This window comes from Lactuca virosa, chromosome 7, assembly GCF_052849685.1.
Source record: "Lactuca virosa cultivar CGN04683 chromosome 7, Lactuca_virosa_CGN04683_v6, whole genome shotgun sequence".
Lineage (NCBI taxonomy): Eukaryota > Viridiplantae > Streptophyta > Magnoliopsida > Asterales > Asteraceae > Lactuca > Lactuca virosa.
The window spans coordinates 30299555-30313281 of record NC_136432.1 but is presented as its reverse complement, the minus strand read 5'-3'; positions in this window follow the sequence as shown (position 1 = coordinate 30313281).

Below are 13727 nucleotides of genomic sequence, written 5' to 3'. Positions count from 1 at the left end.
TTAAGAAGTTCTTGGTGCTCATTTTTGGTCCTTGTGAAGGAAGAGTAGATCTTGAAGTTGTCTTGCTTGGTGGAAAGGTTTTGGATCTAGAATCATCTTCTTTTGTGCAAGCTTTCTAAGGTATCAAGTTTGAACCTTGACTTATAGATGTTTAGATCTCTTCATATTTTGTTTTGTTGTGCTTTTGGTCCCTTTTAGGTTGACGAGAGAGTGAAGTTGTTTAATGGCTTGTTATTCCAGATCTGAGTTTGTTTTGGGCTCCTTGAGCATAAAGGTGTAAGCTTTATGAGATAATTGGTTACATGCATGCATTAAGTCACTTATTAAGTCCTTTTTAAGAATAAGAGCTTCATTTAGACATGCATGAACGTAAAGTTGGCAACTTTACGTGGTTTTCCAGCTCAAGGAAGTCAGATCAATGTTTTGGGGCTATGTCTTTATGGATTAAGTGCTTATTGGTTAAGCCCTTGCGTTATTAAGCTTTATGGATTGAGTTTTGAACCTTTTTGGGTAGTCCCAATGGATAAAGTTGGAAACTTTATCCTTCTGGACCACATTATGGACTAGAACTGAGCTTTGGAGACCTTGGTATCGGAGAAAACAACTTAATGTATTAAGTTGTTGAAACTCGGGCAAACACGACGTGTTTGCAAGCCAACACAGCGTGTTGGCTAGGGTTTTCTCAATTATTTGGATGATGGCGAAACACGGCGTGTTTGCAAGTCAACACGACGTGTTTGGTCAACATGGACTGTTAACTTTGACTTTGAACAGAAGTTTAATCAGGGTTGACCTTGGGGTATTTGGGGCCACATTTGGGCCTTTTGGATTGTATGTTTGGGCCTCAGTCTTGGGCCAAGCTAGATAAGGGGTATAATGGTCTTTTTACCCTAAGTATGGATTGAAGGATATGCAATTGATTCCGATTGTTAATTGGGTGTTATTTGATATTGATTGTTTGGAGGATTGGCGGTCCAGCTGTCAGGGATTATCAGTGTGATTCAGCAGTGCGAGGTGAGTCTACTCATTGAGTTTAATGGGCTGAAGGCACCAATGCCGTCCCATGGTTTATATGTGAGTATGTTAGACGTTTGCATGACTCTTTCATGTGTTATGTGATAGTATGCTTACCGGGCTAGGCCCGATGCTAGGCGGGGCCTGATGAGTATATCGTATTCTAGTTATAAGTATGTGTTTTATGCTTACCAGGCAAGGCCCGATGACGGGCTCGACGACTATATGGTATGCTATAGTCTTTGTGACTACTGCATGTGCTAGTAAAATTATATATTTATATGATTATATGGTTATATGATTATATGTGTATCGGGCGGGGCCCAATATCAGGCGGGGCCTGGTGATGGACAGATCTATAATTCGAGCCTGACTCGATACCAGACGGAGCTAGATGTCGGGCGAGGCCCGAGGCGGAGTGGGACTCGATATCGGGCGAGGCACGATGGACGGCGGGGGCCCAATATGTGATTTATGTATGTATTGTATATGGTATCTTGAGGAACTCACTAAGCTTTGTGTTTACGGTTTTCAGTTCATGTTTCAGGAACTTTTGGTTCCAAGGGGAAAGGGCTCGGGTTGGCTGCATCGCACACACATGGTTTCCGCTGTTGAGATATTACTCTGATTGATATGATCTTTGATACACTTAAATAGTTTTGGGTTGTATGGATAATGTTTGGAATATGGTTTTATTAAATAAAAAATGAAATTTTTGGATCATATTTTTGGGACGTTTCAAGTTGGTATCAGAGCTTTGGTTTGAGGGATTCAGACATACTCTTGGGTGTGTCTGAACTCAAACCGAGGATTTGGTAAAGTTTTCAAAAAGAAAAGTATTTTTAAGAAAATAGTTTTCTAAGATAAGAAAGGGTGTGGTGCATGCAATCGACCGAGCTCAAGTAAGTTTCTCCCAAAATACCCATGTATGATGTCTGTTATGATTTGATTTATGAATTTATGAATCGCATGCTAGTTAGGGCTAGGGATCTGCTCGGTTTTTGCATCGTAGAATGCTAGGAGAGATACCTTTGTATGTCTGTTTTTGAGCTTGTTGACTTGCATGCTAGTTCTGATTAGTCAGTGGTAGATTGGCCTATTATGTGATGCATTGTAGCCTAGGAAGCATGGGATGCTAGATTGGGTATAATTTGTATGCGTAAGGCAATCGGTAGCGGCAGTGGGAGCTCCTAGTATGAGTTGTAGTATGTAGGATTAGATGCTTGTGATTATTCTATGGATTGGAATGTTACTGCACGAATGCTGCTTGCTTTGTGCTTTGTGGAACTCATAAGTGATGTGAGTTAGCTATTAAGTGAATATGTCAAGTCACATGTGGCAAAGGTTGGATAATTTCAGAGTGACAGATTTGACCCTATTGCGCATCTCTTGTCTGAGTCTAACCGTTGTACGAATGAGTCTGTTACTCGAAGAATTATCTAAGCTTTGTCGCATGTGATTGTGTTCATGAGGTAGCTAACTGACATTATGAGTTCTTTAGCAGCTGATGGCAGGGTGAGGTCGGGAACCTTTGAAATCCTAGTAGGTGATTCGGTGGGTTTAGTTGTGTTGTTTAGCGATCATGTGGAGTATCAGTTTGGGAAGGTGACCTAAGGGATTTGGGATGATTCTCGAGGAAATTATGGATAGGTGTGGAAGGTAGTATTGGGCCCGTACTACTGAAAGCACAGGATCCATATTCGAATCGGGGAGAGTCCTGGAGAATCTAGGAAGCCTGTGAGATGAGGATCTTTGGGTAGGTTTTGATCTTTTGCATGATTCGGTTTGGTGTTGAGCACTCGGGAAGGAGGTTCGGATTTGGATTCAGGCTCCGGTGCAGGTACTGACTCGGTCAATGAGCGCATGTGGGAGTTCATCTCGTTAGAGATTACCTGTAATATTTTAGAATAATGGGCACATGTGATCTTTGGTTCAGTCAAGGAAGAGGTTTTGGAACACTTGGATGGTCATCTCCGGGCCTTTAAGGCCGAGATTGTAGCGAGGCAGTTGGGGGCTCATCTGGAGCCCAAATCTTGTGGATCCTTGGAATCCTTCATGATCGAGGACGAAATCTAATTTAAGTGGGGGAGAGTTGTAACACCCAAAAGCTTGAGGAATAATTGTTGGGAATAAATCCCCTTTCTGGGTTGGACACGGGGTGTTGAAGGAACCAACACGACGTGTCTAGATTTGATGAAACGAGACTTCATTAAGGCCAACACTGCGTGTTTATGCCATTACTCGGCGTGTTGGCGGCTGGTGGAGAAAACCCTAATTTTTAGGGTGTTGCACCCTATATAAAGGCCTTAATTCCTCATGGTTGGCCTCCTTACCAGCCTCCATTGCCAATAAAACCCTAATATCGATCTTTAAGTCTCTTGGTGATGTTCTTGGGCTAGTAAGAAGTTCTTGGTGCTCATTTTTGGTCCTTGTGTAGGAGAGGAAATCTTGAAGTTGCCTTACTTGGTGGAAAGGTTTTGGATCCAGAATATCTTCTTTTGTGCAAGCTGTCAAAGGTATCAAGTTTTAACCTTGACTTATAGATGTTTAGATCTCTTCATATTGTCCTTTGTTGTGCTTTTGGTCCCTTTTAGGGTTGATGAGAGAGTGAAGTCGTTTAAGGGCTTGTTATTCCAGATCTGAGTTTGTTGTAGGCTCCTTGAGCACAAAGGTGTAAGCTTTATGAGATATTTGGTTACATGCATGCATTAAGTCACTTATTGTAACACTCAAAATTTCAAGCCAATTTAAACTTTTAAAACATGTCAAGTTCATCGAAACATTACAACTTTGTTTTCAAAATATTATTTATCAGAGTATTCCCAGAAACATAGACATAATATGAGGAGTTGTACGATCATGCCTTCGCCTTGCCGCGATCCCCTGATGTACCTGAAACAATAAACTAAAACTGTAAGCCCGAAAGCTTAGTGAGTTACCCCCAAAATACCGATACACATACAGTCCACTTAACCATGGCAGCAATAACATATCATAACAAACTGAACAGAACAGCACATAACGGGTCCACAGCCCTACAGACTGTAATACCCACGAGCCCACAGTACGAGTCTCCCTCAGCCCGTAACCGGAATGCTCTCGAGCCCACAGTACGAGTCTTCCTTAGCCCGTAACTGGAATGCTCCTAGGGTTTTTTGGCTACCGCACGAAGCAGTACAACCTCAACCCATCCCATATAACAAACACATAACATAACCACTGAGCATGCAATAATCATATAACATCACAGGTAGTCCTACAGGTCTACCTAACTGACATAACCACTATCATGCAACACTAACTCATACTCAACATCTAACACTGCTAGGATAACATATCCAATGGGCCGGCCTTGGTGCCTTAGACCCCTTAGTATTGTGAGGATAACTCACCTTGCAACTGACGTCTGAAACTAGAAAGCTCAACTCCCGGATCACCAACACGAACTCCACCACCTATAGTTACCATAAAACCCTTTTTCATAAATCTCCAAATTACCATAATACCCTCAGAAGTCAACTGGTCAACCCTTGGTCCAAGTCAAAGTCCACAGTCAAAGTCAACAGTCCATGTTGACTCGAATCGTCGAGTGCAGTTCACCGACTCGTCGAGTCCTTCCTGAACTCGAGAAGTCGTGAAATCCTTGATTGGCTCGTCGAGTTCCCCTTTAACTCGCCGAGTTCATACGTGTCCAAGAATTGGGAGAAACCCTAGCCGACTCGCCGAGTCTTCGAATGACTCGCCGAGTTCAAGGCAATCTTCAACGGACTCGCCGAGTTGTTCATCCAACTCGTCAAGTTCATGGCCATCTTCAACGGGCTCGCCGAGTTGTTCATCCAACTCGCCGAGTCCTTGCAGACCTTCATCCATGCAGACGCTTTTTAAGCCATGGCAAGGTTCCAGATTACAGATCCAAGCTTCTAAGGGATGTTTATCACGTAAAGTTGCAAACTTTACGCACATGCAAGGCTCTAAAGGCCCTAAATGACCAATCTAAGCTTCCAATGGAGCTTTGCACCTTGGGAGAGTCTCATTCTTGCACAAGCTGGAAACTTTATGGACTAAGAAGCCCAAGGGAGCTCAGTTCTGAAGTTACAACTTCAGATCTGAGTTTGCACACAAGAATAGCTTCCAATCATACCATGAAAACCCTAGAATTTGTCCAAGGAGGGGATCTAGAATGAAATGAGGTCAGGGTAACGATTATACCTTCCAGAAGATGCCCAATAAGGTAGATTTCAGATCCGACAAGCTCCTTGCTTCTGAATACTTGCTCTCCAAGCTCCCTTCTCCACAAAATCCTCTTTCAAGCTCAAAATACACAAATGGAACACACACACTCGATTAGGGTTTGAGAGGGACAAGAAACGGTAAAAGGGGAGGCTGGGGGGGCAATGATCCTTTAAATAGGGTGCAAAACCCCGAGATTTAGGGTTTCATCTGCCAGCTCCTACTCGTCGAGTCCCTTCTTGGACTCGGCGAGTCGGTCATTAAAATACACGGACCAACCCGCTGCTACTCGACGAGTAGGGAAATCAACTCGTCGAGTAGCCCTTGAAATCAATAACTCACACAATAAATCAATACCTGAGAATCGGGGCGTCACAATTCTCCCCCACTTGAACTAGACTTCGTCCTCGAAGTCTGCTGCAGTGAATAACTCCGGGTAATGCTCCCGCATTTCAGCCTCCGTCTCCCACGTCCACTCGGACCCCCTCCGATGCTCCCACTGAACTTTCACCAAACGTATCTCCTTATTCCTCAGAATCCTCATCTTTTTCTCCAGTATGGCCACAGGCCTCTCTACGTCATTCAAGCGTTCATCAACCTGAATATCATCCAGCGGCACCACCTCCTCTTGATCAATAATGCACTTTTGCAGCTGCGAAACGTGGAAAGTGTTGTGTATCCGACTAAGCTCCTCCGGCAGCTCTAACCTGTAAGCTACCTTGCCAACCCTGGCAATGGTCCTGAACGGCCCAATATATCGGGGACCCAATTTTCCCCTCTTCCTGAAACGGATCACGCCTTTCGAGGGCGAGACCTTCAGGAGTACCATGTCACCGACCTGAAACTCTAACTCGAAGCGGCGCCGGTCGGCGTAACTCTTCTGCCGACTCTGAGCGGTCTGCAGCCGCTGTCTAATCTGCTGAATCTTCTCGGTAGTCTGCAAAACCACCTCCGTCCTACCCATCACCCTGTGGCCAACCTCGCCCCAACAAACCGGGGTGCGACATCTCCGCTCGTACAACAGCTCGAATGGCGGGGGGCCAAGGCTAGAATGATAGTTGTTGTTGTAGGCGAACTCCGCAAGCGGTAGGTGAGAATCCCAACTCCCACCAAAATCAATTATACACGCCCTCAACATGTCCTCGAGGGTCTGAATAGTCCGCTCGCTCTGGCCGTCTGTCTGCGGGTGGAATGTTGTGCTGAAGTGCAACCGCGTGCCCACCTCCTCGTGAAACTTTTGCCAGAAGTGGGAGGTAAACCTGACATCCCGATCAGAGACAATGGAAACAGGAATCCCATGGCGAGACACGATCTCGCGAACATACACTTCGGCCAATCTCTCGGCCGATGAGCTCTCCCGTATAGCCAAGAAATGGGCACTCTTGGTCAATCGATCCACGATGACCCATATAGCATCAAACCCCTTCGCCGTCCTCGGCAATTTGGTAATAAAATCCATCGTGATCTGTTCCCATTTCCACATGGGAATCTCTAGAGGCTGCAGCTTTCCATGCGGCCTCTGATGCTCGGCCTTGACCATCCTACAGGTCAAGCACCTCTCGACGTACCAAGCGATCTCTCGCTTCATGCACGGCCACCAATAGCTCAAACTCAAATCCCGGTACATCTTGGTGGCCCCGGGGTGAATAGAGAAATGAGACTTATGAGCCTCCTCCATAACCATCTGCCTAACCCCACCAGACATCGGAACCCAAACCCGACCGCATCGGGTCAATAGTCCCCGATTATCCTGCACGAACTGGGTATTCTCACCCTTGATCCTCTCCAGCTTCCAATTCTCCGGTCGCATGCCCTCGACCTGGGCATCTCTGATCAAACTCACAAGCGGAGAATCCACCGCTATCCTCATACATACCGCGGGGATGGAAAACCCAGCTGACTTGCAGCTCAAAGCATCCGCAACCACATTCGCTTTACCAGGGTGGTAAAGGATCTCGCAATCGTAGTCCTTGACTACATCCAGCCACCTGCGCTGCCTCATGTTCAGGTTCGGCTGATCCATGATATGTCTCAAGCTCTTGTGATCCGTGTAAATGGTACAGCGGACCCCATAGAGGTAATGTCTCCATATCTTGAGGGCGAACACCACCGCCCCCAGCTCCAAGTCATGCATAGGGTATCTCGTCTCATGCGGCTTCAGCTGCCGCGATGCGTAGGCTATCACTCGTCCTCTCTGCATGAGGACCGCCCCTAAACCTGTGATGGATGCATCACAGAACACCACAAAATCCTCAACTCCCTCCGGGAGTGTCAAGGTTGGTGCCTCACACAAACGCTGACGGAGGGACTCAAACGCCCTCTGCTGCTCGGGACCCCACCGGAAATCCACCCCCTTCCTCGTCGGACGAGTGAGGGGTACTGTAATCTTGGAGAAATCCCGTATGAATCTCCGGTAGTACCCTGCCAATCCCAGAAAACTCCTAATATCTGAGGGAGATTTCGGAATCTCCCACTGCATAACCGCCTCGATTTTGGCCGGATCGACCAAAATCCCCTCCTGGTTAACGAGATGTCCGAGGAACTGGACCTCTCGTAACCAAAACTCACACTTCGAGAACTTGGCGTACATCCGTTCTCCTCTCAGAACTCCCAACAGCTCTCGCAGATGCTCCTCATGCTACTCTCGGGTCTGGGAATACACCAAGATATCATCTATAAACACTATGATCGAGCGATCAAGCATCGGTCTGCAGACCCGATTCATCAGGTCCATGAACACTGTTGGCGCGTTGGTGAGCCCAAACGGCATCACCACGAACTCGTAATGTCCATTACGAGTTCGGAACGCGGTCTTCTCCACGTCCTCCTCTCTGACCCTGACCTGATGATACCCAGACCTCAAGTCTATCTTGGAAAACCAAGATGCGCCCTGCAACTGATCGAAGAGACCGTCTATCATCGGGAGTGGGTAACGGTTCTTCACCGTTAACTTATTCAACTCCCGGTAATCAATACACATCCGGTGCGAACCGTCCTTCTTCCGGGCAAAAAGAATCGGCGCTCCCCATAGAGAACTGCTAGGTCGAATGAACTGCTTGCCCAGCAGTTCCTGTAGCTGCGACGACAGCTCCTGCATCTCTGGTGGTGCCAATCGGTACGACGCCTTAGCGATAGGGGCCGCACCTGGCACCAGGTCAATCCTGAACTCGACCTGCCTCTCTAGAGGTATCCCTGGCAACTCCTCCGGAAACACATCTGCAAACTCCCTGACCACCGATACATCGGAAACCTAAATCTGATCCCTGCCTCGCGTATCTACCACATACGCTAGATAACCTGCACACCCGTGCTGAATGTACTGCCGAGCCCTGGCAGCTGAACAAAACCCTGATCCTACTCTGGTGCCCTCGCTGTATACCATCAGTTCTTCCCCACTTGGGGTTCGAACTACCACTCGCTGGCCCTCGCAATCAATCATAGCACCGAACCGACTGAACCAATCCATGCCCACAATCACGCACACCTCCCCCATGGGGATCGGAATCAAATCTATCGAAAAGGACACCCCGAAAATCTCCAAGTCACACCCTCGATAAACTGAAGAAGCAGAAACCCCTTGTTCGTTGGCGATAGACACTCGCAACGGACACTCTAACTCGCCCACTGGCACACTGAACTCCCTACTAAATGACTGAGATACGAAGGCCCGACTCGCCCCCGAGTCATATAAGACCAAAGCAGGCAAAGAGTTCACTAAAAACGTACCTAATCACAAGTACAACACATAAGCATACAACAGATATAGAAAACTAGATAAAGGATAGAAACATACCAGCAACCACATCTGGTGCTGCTCTGGCCTCCTCCGCTGTAAGCTGGAAAGCACGACCCTGAGCCTTCGGAGGCTCTGCCCTGACTGGTCTCCCATCCGTGATCCTCAAAGTAGCCGGCGCTGGAGCCTGCGCCGGTTTGGCGGCGAGTAACGGGCAGTTGGCCTTCAAATGGCCAACCTGATCACAATGGTAACATAACTTCATACTCGGTATCGGAGCGGCCTGGCGACAATCCTTCGCATAGTGCCCCTCCTTGCCACACCTGTGGCATCCACTACTGGCTCGACAAATCCCGGAATGAACCCTGCCGCACTTCCCACAAGAGTGGCTCTGCTGACTCCCAGACCTCAAATCAGCGGTCTTAGACCGCTTCGGCGCCGGCTGCGACTGTGCCGGGGCCAGCCGCTGCTCCCTCAGCTGCAGCTCAATCTCTAACTCCTGCCGTCTGGCGGCCTCCTGTAACTCCAGAAGAGTATCACATCGCTGGGTAGATATAAACTGTCGGATATCAGTCTTGAGCATACTCAGATAACGGGTCATCTGAGATTGCTCGGAAGCAAACTCTAGGCAGAACATCGCCCGCTCAGTGAACATACGGGTGATCTCCGTCACCGACTCCCCATCCTGTCTCAAACTCAGAAACTCCTGTGCCAACCGCTCCCGCTCAACCCGCGGAATGTAACGGGCGCGGAACATGTCCCTGAACTGCTCCCAAGTAACAGCAGCTCTCTGATCATCAGTGTACGACCCAGTCGCAAGTCTCCACCAGTCCTTGGCCCCAAACCTAAGCAGGTTTAGAGCACACCTGACCTTCTGGTCAGCAGGACACGAGCAGGTGAAGAAACTGTTGGATTAATGTCTAAGTCCATAACTATATTTGGTATGTACTTGACCCGACCCGGCATGGTCCATTTGGGTTGCACTTCACCGGCACAATTTATATGGATAGTCTTTTGAGAATAGTATATTTATGATTTATATTAATATATTATAAGTTCTAATATATTAATATGGAATCATCTTATTTAATTAGTATTGATCAAGAATTAATTTAGAATTAATTAAGTGATCAAAAAGAACTAATTAAATATGGACTCTTATATATATGGAATGGGCCAAGTTCATTTAGGTTGGGCTAAGCTTTCATGGATGGTCCATGGAGCTTTTAACCCATGGATCCTATGTAAATGAAAGGTCATGGGTATTAGGGTTTACATGGATGTAACCCTAATCCTCCATAATATATAAAGGGGTCCTTGGCTCACAAAATTGGCACAAGTGTGTGAAAATAAGAGTGGGCCGATTTTAGTGTGCATACATATTCTCTCAAGTTCTTCCAAGGTGTTTTAGTGATTTGTGATTCCATTTGAGGCTTCCACACTATTGGGGCTAAACTCTTAAAGCTTGAACACATCAAGCTACATCAAAAGGTATGTCATCTAACTAGAACTTTGTAGTATAAGTGCTTCATAATATGCTAGTTAGGATGAAACCTTGGAATAGTTAATATTTGCATGTATAATAGAGAAAACATAGATCCAAGGTTTATAGGGTTGCACGTACACCATAGGAGTGTTAGAATGCTCAAAACCCAACAGTGGTATCAGAGCCATGGGTTGTTTTCTGTTATATTGATGCAAATGTTTTATTTTCAAGTTGGAAAAAAAAGGAAAAAAAAACATGACGTTTGTCAAATTTTAAGATAATTACTTGTTTTGTGAAAAACGAATTATTTGTAAAATTTGAATCATTTGTTATATGAGTTGAATTAGGTCAAATTTAGTAAAAGATAAAATGATATGATTATTTTATTAGTTTTAAAAGTTTGATCTAAATGTTTTAAGGAGTTACATATTTTGTCATAAAATTTTGGAGCTCAAAAGTTTTTTTTAAAGTTGTGATCTTAAGGGTTTTTGAAACTTCCATAAGTTATGGATATGAAAGTTTTTTTTTAAAAAAAAAATTTGATTCAAAGTTTTTATGGAGTTACAAAATTTGGTGTTAATGTTTTAAAGAATTCCATAACTTGTTCTTAAGTTATGGAACATGGAAAGTTTCATCATAAAACACCATTAATTCCATAAGTTATGGAATCCAAAGGTTTTCAAGAATTACAAAACTTGCCCTCAAGTTTTGGAATTTGAGAAAAGTTTTTTATGAAAAAAAGAATTGAATTCTAAAACTCATGGGTTCATAACTTAAACAATTAATTAAATGGTTTTAATTTTGAGTTTAATAATTGGAATTATGATGTTTTGTTGAATAGTTCAAATTAACTCTTATAAACTTTATTAATAGTTAATTAAAGCGTTTAATTAAAAGAGTATTATTAATCCATAAATATATGGTTTGAGGTTAATTAAATTAAAAGTCTAGTTTAATTAATAGATTAAACCACCAAGTATTATAAATGTCTAAAATACACCCTTATACTATTATAATATTAAAAGTTTAATATATTATATGTATAAGAGCAAGTCGTCTTACCATTAGTAGGCCTCATTCACGAAGCCGGTCTATAAGGGGGGTATAAGGTTACTGCCTATAAAATGGCAGTTTAATGGGTGTCCACTCTCACTCACCGCTTCCTTGACCGGTGGAGGGTCGTTAGCCGAACAGGTAGGACAATGACTATAATTCTCCCTTCATTATAAGTATAATGATAAATACTAAGTAACTAAACACTTATAAATTCTCAATCTTAGTTACTTAGGAAAATGTGAATAAGGTGCTAATCCATGAAATTACACTTTGCACTTTGTTTAAGCTGTTAGTGGAGCGTGTGTGGTTAACCGGCACACTAACCTGGACTTAACAAGGTAGACAAAGGGTAACTTAATGTTTATCATAGTATCGTTGGAGCGTGTGTGGTTAACCGGCACATCGATTGAGGGGTAAATAGTAAGGGTACCAAGTATATTTGCATGGTTACTTCACACCTTGTTTTGTGATCCTCGGCATCCCAGTCACAAAACCTGAAGGGCACACTCGAGATTGAAACATGCCATTGAAAAGTTCAATGAATCTCAAAAGAATCTAGGAGTTTCAAAACCAATTAAAACCTAATAATACATTTTGTTTATCTTGGTGGAAATTGGTGAATCGTCATTCACCTACCTTCAAATATTTTATAGCTTGGATTACGGCATCCCTCTTCCAAGTTATAAAATAGTTTGTTGGGTCCTAGCCTTAATATATCATATTGGGTGTTATATTAAGGACTTAAATCAACTTTACGTGAATTTCTCCCATTGTTGATGTCTGGTTTAGACAACAATGATCTTCCCAAACCAAGCTTTCCTAATGAATATGACTTCCCGAGTTTGGCTCATGGAAGTCATACTTCTCTTCCTCCACCTCCTCCAATTATTCTCCCTAACCCACAAGTTCAAGGTCACTCAACCCCTAATGGCAAGAAAGGTCTATGTATGATCACATCTTAGAGATGAAGTCACATATTGACAAGCCGGGAGAGTTGGGTGTCAAAGTCTTGAGAAAGTTGGATGTTCAATCACTTTCTAAGTCACATAGTGAGTTCCTGTGGAACTACTATGAAACAGACTATGACATGAACCTTAATGATCATATCTATTTGCTTGGTGCTGCTGAATCAGCAATGATTTGGAACGATAGTAAAGCAAATTTGATTAAAAGATCAACTTCCCAAAAACTTTATGGACAGTGACAATGGTGACACTGGAAATCCAGAAAAAGCATTCTCTTCCCAATGGAAAGGGATTGGCCATAGTCAACCTGGTTGACCAAATGGTAAAGATAAAGGCTAAGTCTGAGATAGTCCCATTACCAAAGGGTCCATATGATGTGACTGGAAGGGGCGTTGATTGCATTCTCTTCCCAATGGAAGGGGCGTTGATTGCAAAGCTGCCAAATTTACCTAAGGATGTTAAAGTCAATAAGTTTGACTCTACATCAGGTAGAGCCTATTATCTAACTCTGTTAAGTTCTATTCTGAGATCCTTATTACATGATGTGACTGGGTCACATGTTGATGTTTTAAGAATCAAAGAATAGAGAGAAATCTTAAAGGAAGTATATGCTGATTCTGATCGCGAAGGTGGATTTCGATCGCATCAGAATTTTGAGCAGTTGCTTAAGAAGTTATGATATATTGCTAAGGAATAGATAACAACAATTTTCCATGTGGATTTTAAGGATAAGTTTTTCCGCAAAGTTTTAAAATAAAAGAAAATTGTTTAATTTTATTTATTTGAAGTATCCTTACAATGGCATTTGTGGAAAATTGTTGCTTATATGATTCCACTGACAACAATATTGGAAAATGGATTTGATTCTTTCATTTGTGGTAGTGTCTAAATTTACCAAATCAGGAAAGTTCCTCATCACCCAAGTTTCAATTGGACCGAAACTTGGAATCATGCAAGTTGAATAGTATGATGAATGAGAACTTTCAAGCATTGGAAAATCAAGACTAATTACTTGTTCACATGGATGTGTGAGTCAAGTGAAGGAGTAAAGGGATCGAGTACACATTCTTGTGCACTGGTCATGTCCACCACAAAGCTCGTTAAGACTATTTGATTTACTAAAGTTTAGTAAATATGGTTATACTTACAAGTTTAAGTATAATTCTGAAACATTGGAAAAGTCTCAATGTATGGCAGAACGAATGGGAAGAATCAAATTAGGCAGAAAGATAAAAGTTTCTCA